The 7,508-nt window shown below is 46.0% G+C and overlaps 1 protein-coding gene across 2 annotated transcripts in view; it reads left to right on the forward strand.

The window, feature by feature from the left end:
* The first annotated feature begins 5,725 nt into the window (after window positions 1–5,725).
* LOC119361749 overlaps window positions 5,726–7,508 on the forward strand; it is a 33,258-nt gene continuing 31,475 nt past the window's right edge. Inside the window, exon 1 of one of the 2 annotated variants that reach the window (XM_037626892.1) lies at window positions 5,726–5,859. The gene's annotated coding sequence lies outside the window, so the exon portion shown is untranslated. The remainder of the gene's footprint in view (window positions 5,860–7,508) is intronic. The other variant, XM_037626891.1, reaches the window with a different exon arrangement.

Below are 7,508 nucleotides of genomic sequence, written 5' to 3' on the forward strand. Positions count from 1 at the left end.
TAGAGATGAGTACCTCCGAGAGAATGAGGTAGCATAGCATCTTGAGATTTTACAAAGTCACCACAGATGACTCGCAGTCGCCGGGAATAGTCTGAAATAAATTCGGGAATAATGAGAGCACCAATGTCAAGTTTATGATATGAATCCTAGTGGACCACTGTCCTCCTAACCATCTAACCAAAGACTGGTTCGCCGATCAATTTAAAGTTCAAATGTGTCTATTGATCTAAGTAAATTACAACTAAGCATTACTATATCTTGGCCCGCAAAAAAGAAGCCGGTCTACAACCCAAGACGAAAAGTCAGCTATTAAAATAAAGTTGGTCGCGAACCAACCTGTGGTTGGATGGTTATAAGGACTGTGGTATCCCAGCCCATCAGGGTTTAAATCTTGATACTCGCATTTACTTCTGAATTTATTTCAGGATTTTCAACGATGCACATGCAGTGGGAGGAGACGTTTCCATCGACGACGAGGTGCCTACGGTGACTTCGTAAATTTCAAGATGATATGCTGGCTCAGTCTTTCGGAGGTGCTTATAGGGGTAGTATGTGCATGTGTGCGTCCATAGGGTTGAGTGTATGTGCGTGTATACGAGCGCTTTGCGTCTGTACTGTGTTAAAAAAATTCAAATTGGACTACATGCATATCTCGTTATTAGAGAATCAAACAAATATATTTTTTGGTCACGATCTGGCTGGTAGCCCACCAACCTCTACAACTTGCAGCAATCAGGGTAACTGTCTGGCGTTCCGGTGCAAGTGGGACTTGGCGTGTTCTTATCTTCACGTCCTCACGACAGCTGGTTTTTGAAAGGGCAGTGATAGGCGCCGGCAGTCCGCTCGAACAGATGGGCCGGACTAGCCCCGATCTAGCGATTACGAGTCGTTCGATCCCCAATCCCCGCGTTGACTTCCCCTCTCCCTCTTCCTCTCGACAAAGCCTGGTCGCTTGGACGTCCTCCCGGCCGCCGGCCGTCACCCCCTCACTTGGACCTCCTCTCTCCGCTGCTCGATGCCACACTCACCGCCGGTCGCCGTACTCGCCGCCGGTCGCCGCCATCTTCTGTCATGTTTCTCGTCGGGATCCACGCATGCAACAGAAACTTCGCCCCGTGGGTTGCAGCTTCCATCCCTGGTGATGGTCGCGGCTCCGGCAACGCCAGTCGCCGGTTGCAGCTTCGTGTCATCCTTGCCGTCGATGCTCGCAACAAAAAAAAGTTATCAGAAAAACCGCTCTGTGTCACCGCACCTTGTTGAATCTTTTGAAAACCTGGGTCCAGCAAAACTGAAGCTATGGTTGTAGCAAAAAACGCTGGTACAGAAAAACTCTGGTAGTAGTAAATGACATCTCCGGTAGTAGCAAAACTCTGAGACGGTTGCAACAAAAGATAGCCATCGCCGCCGTCGACCAACACCGCTGTGGGTGGATGTAGCAACAATTGTGTGCGGTTCCAGCAAAATCAAAACATTGATGTAGCAAAATTTGTCTCCAGTTCCAGCAAAAATCAAAACATGGTTGTAGCAAAAAAAAACTCGACCAGAAAAAACATCACATTTGCACATCCGAGCAAAGAAAACACTCGCCGATTCCAACAAAATTCTACGCCGGTCGTAGCAAAATCGAATGCCTGATGCAGCAAAAATCACACAAAATTACGAATCCCAGCAAAAAAGTCATCGATTCTAGCAAAATTTGCCGCGGGTGCCAGCAAAACAAATCATCGGTGGTAACATTGGTGCCGTATGTGCTCAAAAAAAGGGGCAAACCCAGCACAACCCCTTGCCGGGTCTGGCGCCTGACGCCGCCGGTTGCAGCACCGGTGCTCGCCGGTCGCAGCCCCGGGACTGGGCGGTTCCAGCATCCCTCAGACGCAATCGTCGCAGGAATCTTTGGGTGAAGCTCTCATTCGTCATGGAAAAACTCGTCGCGCGTGGAACGTCCAGCAGTGCTGCTAGAAGGGGAGCGTGCTGACGACCCCACCGTCGATCTGGGATGAGATGCGCGCGGGAGCAAAAGTATGTGGCCCTCTTGCGTAGGGATGAGGATGTGCCAGCGCACGGTGCGACTGGCGCAAGAGTTAGCCGGTCGTCTGGCGTAAAATGTTTTACTTTTGGAAAAGACAAACCATTCATTTCAAAAAAGATATCGACCTATTCTTTTTCTACTATTTTTTATTATTATTTACGACCGGGGTTTGCTTCTATTAATTCTTTTATTTACGACCGGGTGTGTATGGATCCGGGTATATCCGCTAGCCTTGATGGCATCTTGGAATCAAGTTGGCTCAGTTATATTCCTCCTACTAGTAAGATCTAGCCGGTAGCCCACCTACCTCCATCATTGCCAGCATGTCAGCAATAGGTACATTTAACTTGCATTTCTGTGCACTGGTCTTGGACCCGGTAATTTTTAGAAGATAATGGAGGATCTTGGTTTTGCAAACCAGCAGCCGGAAAAAGCCCAGATTTGGTTTCTAAAATCTTGGCAGGATTATTGAAGAATCCTAGTGCAGTTCAAAATCATCAAAAAACTTGGTTTTTTCCTCGGAAGGAAACGTATGGAATTAATAGAGTACCCCTATTGGAGCACCTAATTACGGCCAAAATGCCATCACACACCCACACGCCTGGAAATCTTTTCTTTCCCCGCGAGACGGAGCGCTCGATCCCCACCAGTCCGCACACATGGAGCGCTAGGGTTGAGGAAGGTGGCAGCCGCGCCACCGCCGGCCCCATCGATGCTCTTGCCGCCGCCGCCCGCCGCCTCTCTGCCCCTTACAGACGACGCGTCCCCTTCCTGATGTTACAGCTGGACGCCGACGTAGCCTGCAGCCACCACACTCCTTCGAGGCAACCAGCCGCCGGTTGTCTCCTGCACGAGCAACCCACTGTGAGCTCCTCTTTCTCTCTCTTTGTTCCTTTTTGTTGGAAAGTTTTATCTGCTTGACGTTCCCCAGGCAGCAATTTCTGGCGAACGCTCCCTAAACCCTCCGATCTGGATCTAAGGGTGGCAATGTCCTGTGAAAAATACACTACAAGGAAATAGGGCTTTTAGAGATTGAGTTATATTTGGTGGTGTACAAAGATGATGCGTACAAATGGAGATGTAACATATGTATCGATGTACGTGCCTAAAGAGGTAACTCATTAAGAAAACTAGTCATCAACCCGTGCATCCGCACGGGCTAGTGCATAATATATATGAATACACGTGAGGGCAATTTCTATTTGATATCGATGTATTCACAAAAGAGTGGTTCATGTTTAATCTGTGTATTCATATTTTATTTTTCATTATGCTTGGCCACACAACAATTGTTCGTGACATCATTGTATTAGAATGTTATACAATCAAGGCCAGTCACTCTCAGGTGGATCCACATGCGCTCTCTCGGGCTCTCTATAGAGTCACACTTCCATTCTCACTCTCTGCCCCTCACTTATTTTCCGTGAAGTTGTCTTTCTATTTCACACTCAGTCACCTATCGCTATCTCCAACTCGTCACCACCCTACCAATCAAGTGTTAGTCACTGCATTTTTTTAGGGGCATGTGTTATTCACTGCTACATGCCAATAAGTTGTGCACACCCCAATGCTCCGCAGGCCTGCAGCTACATTCAAGCTTCTCCTCATATTTTTAGAATGTTCAGAAGATTGTTGAACTTTTTGAATTATTTTAACTCATGGAAACCTTCTTTAATTCAACAGATTGGAGTCCCATGGAATTTTATTAGGACAGAAGCCACCGGGTGAGATACCCAAATTAGGTCCTAAGATTTTCTGAGTGAATGTTTTTAATTGGAATTTTTTTCAGGAATCCATCGTTATATTTTCAAATATTTGTAAATGTAATTTACAGATTATTGGTATTATATGCCGGCGTACTTGCATTGTGATTGTGTAAGTGGTTTGTGGCCAAAAAAATAGATGGCTACGTCATGATTTTTTGAAGAGAAAGTGTATGTACCTTTTATTAGAGAAATTATTATTTTCGTGCGTAAAAGAACAGTTAGTTTATTGTACGCACATTTGTGTACAATACAGCATAATAATGTATGCAGATTTCTAACAAAAAGAACAAACATACATTTATCTGCGGTATATTAGTACGTTGAAGAAAAAAATGTAGATTTTCTTGTTTTTTATCTAAAAAGAACGTAGATTGTCAGGTGCTCTTAGCTTACGTGTTTCCTCATGTACCATGCATGGACTCTTTACGGCCGATAGGATCAAGACTCCAAAAGTATATGGACTGCTATGTCTGAGCGAGCATGCTTTTATATATCATTAAATCGTAATCATACCAACAACCATTTGAGACTCCAAAATAATCCTATGGTTGAGCTTGAGCGGGGATGGCATTAGGCTTTATTTTTTCATAGGTAGATCAAGCGTGATGTACTGATGGTAGGAAACAATCGGAGGAGTCCTTTCTTTATACCCCGCAAAAAAAAAGAGAGTCCTTTCTTTATAAAAGAAAAAATGGGCTAAGGACTCCTTTTTGCACACGGGAAGGTGGAAAACGTTGGAATCATGCGTGTGGAAAGAGGAAGGGCCTGAACTCTTTGATTACTTAACGAAGGTATACCTCTTTGATCTGTTTTTTTTTATTAAAGACTCTTTGATCTGCTTTTTTTTTTGTTGAGAAAAGACTCTTTGATATGTTATTTGATCCTAATTATAGAATTGAGATCCTACGGATGATTTTACTTGGTTTTTTTATTAAAGACTCTTTGATCTGTTTTTTTTGCGACAAAACTCTTTCATCTGTTATTTGATCCTAATCGTAGAATTGAGATCCTACGGATGTTTTTACATGGTTTTCTAGAATTAACGTGATAACTCCAATGGTGCCTCTAATTAGTAAATATAAGATATAAGATATAAGATAGGGGTGTGATGTGCGTTTGCCGGCTGGTTTTTTAAAAGATCGGACACGCCGCGAGCCATCGATCTGGCCCATCAGACCTGTTAAGCATCACTTCCGTCATTATAACAGAGGAGTTGTTGCAGACACCTTTGCAATAGAGGCATTATTGCAGAGACCATTTGCAATAGAGAAGTTGTTGCAGACAGAGGTGTCATTACAGAGACCTTTTGCAGCAGAGGTGATGTTACTGACATCTTTGCAACAGAGGCGTTATTGCAGAGACCTTTTGCAATGGAGATGATGTTTGCAGAGCCTCGGCATGTTAGCTCGTACATCTGAATCGCCTTTGCAATAGAGATGTTGTTGCAGGGCGATTGTGCCAGCATGTGTGGTCGCTGATGTGAAGCTGCCGCCACCAGTGACCTTTGGCGTCAGCAGCGCCTTCACAGCAAGGTCGGGTGTATACAACGATGGCTTGTGGCAGAACAAAGAGACGCATCGAGATCGGGAGGTGAGAGATGACGACGGAGATGTTGCATACGGAAGAAAAATGTTAAGATTAATTCCAATATGTAAATAGGGGAAAATCTCCCCTAGCCCAAACGGTTGTGCGGTCATGCCTGCAACCGACGCCTCTCTCCTCTGTGCCTGGAACTGACGCATTCCTCTGGATGGTCGCGTCTCTCCGGTTTGTATAAATTGTACTTCTCAAACAGTTTACTTCGAACAAAAAAACATGAGGCTGGGGAAGAGATAAGATGAGGGAGAGAGTCTTGTGTGGCCCACCAGCCCACTTGTCGTGCAGGGGAGGCCGCATGAAAAATCAGCTGGCTGAGCCGAATCATTTTCCTTTAGGAAACTGCAGCGAGCTATCATTCCCCAGTCCTCCCTGGCCTCCTTCCCCCCCGGCGGCCATCAACGAGTATACGTTCATTTGGTCACCCTTTTCCCTGGGCCCTTCGGCTGGTATTCCATCCATCTTCCGGTTAGTTTATTATCAGCATCGTTTCCCCCTCAATTTGTGTCCTCTGAAGTCTGAACTCCTTATCCCGTTAATTACATGATAAGCCAGCCGTCAGCTGCTTCATACTTTCCTAAAATTCTCATTGTTACCTTATTTTTTGAGGTATTCTTTATCGATTTTTTTAGGTATTGTTAGTGCTGTGTCTCTGATTTGTATGTATGCCAGTGGTTAATCCCATATATCACCCCTTTTATTTTTCGAATTTCACCCCCTTTTTTTCAGATCTGTTCCTTGCCGGTACAATTTTTAGACGTCTTTTCCAGTCGTATCTTCCGGATTTGTGCAGTACTCCTCTATGAAGCCGAATTCTATCGTATAGGTCGGCTCATGCATGCAGGATTTCTGAGTGCTTGCTAGGAATCGCGTTCTGCAGTCTCGTTTATTTTTCACGCTGAAATATATGAATATGTATGGAGCAATTTTATTTGTTAGGGAGCATTCATATTTTTAATCAATTATTAGTACTTACTAGTAAAATTGGAGATTCAACTTCGTGGAGCTAACCCTGATAGCAGACGAACGCGTTCAGAGCAACTAGCTTATCGCTAGTTCTGATAGTGAGAGAGACGCCACTCTCTCTCACGCCGGCTGGTCTTCTATGGCTAGCTAGCTTCCTCTTGTACGTGCTCGCGTACAGAGCTGCAGCGTGAAGGAGCCGTGCGTGCCGCGTGCATATCCTCTTGAGGGCAAGAACCACGAAATCTCTCGATGCGCTCGTCTTGCTCTGTTACGCGGCCTCGCCATGAAATCTCTTCATGGCGAGGCGGCGAATAAAAGTGGGTGTGGGAATGGCAAAGGAGATGGCGGTGACGAGGCGGGTGAAGTAGGCAGGACTGGCGGTGACGCTGACGCTGACGCTGAGGCTGTTTGGTTGGCAGCCCAGAGCCACCCTTCCAAAATATTGGTCGTTGACCACTAGGCTGGCGTGCCTTTGGATCACGAGCAGCTTTTGGGATCACTGCCAATTATTTGATCACCCCATGTCAGGGGCCAATCTACTAGGAGGGCTTTAACACGCTAGAGCCCCCCATCCAGTGCTGTAAAAAGTATTTTTACTACTAGTCTCAAGGGCCGGCCCAACAACTTGCTGGCCCAGCCCAACACATTTGCGCAACCCACAGGGAGCCCTGCCCCCCTCCATTTTTTTTGTAGATTCGCCATTGCCCCATGTGATTCTGTGATGGCATGCGGGTGAAACTCCGGCGGCAAATTCCTGCTGTAAATTTTTGGCAAGCCCTTGTTTTGGTAGGGCTGGAATGGGCACCAACCAAACAGCTAGCCCCTTAGCCCACTGAGCGAGACGCTCTGGCGGGAGAAAGGCAATGATGTTCCTCGCGCTGGCGTGGATAGACCTCACGGGGGCCGTGCCGCTCGAGGTATTCAAGGGGCACACCAAGCCGAGAACTCCTATTTGTCGCAAATGGTCGAGCTTTTGCTCAAGGTAGATGCAGATGAGCCGGCCCATTTGCTGGTTAAGAACGCGAGCGCATAAAAAAGCCCCAAAAAGATCTGCGCGCGAGAGCTTGAACTCATGACATCAAGAACCTAACCAATTGAACTGAAAAGTTCTACAGATCGTACGCAAAGTAATGAACATATTTTGATCTTTT

Source organism: Triticum dicoccoides, chromosome 2B (genome assembly GCF_002162155.2).
Source record: "Triticum dicoccoides isolate Atlit2015 ecotype Zavitan chromosome 2B, WEW_v2.0, whole genome shotgun sequence".
Classification (NCBI taxonomy): domain Eukaryota; kingdom Viridiplantae; phylum Streptophyta; class Magnoliopsida; order Poales; family Poaceae; genus Triticum; species Triticum dicoccoides.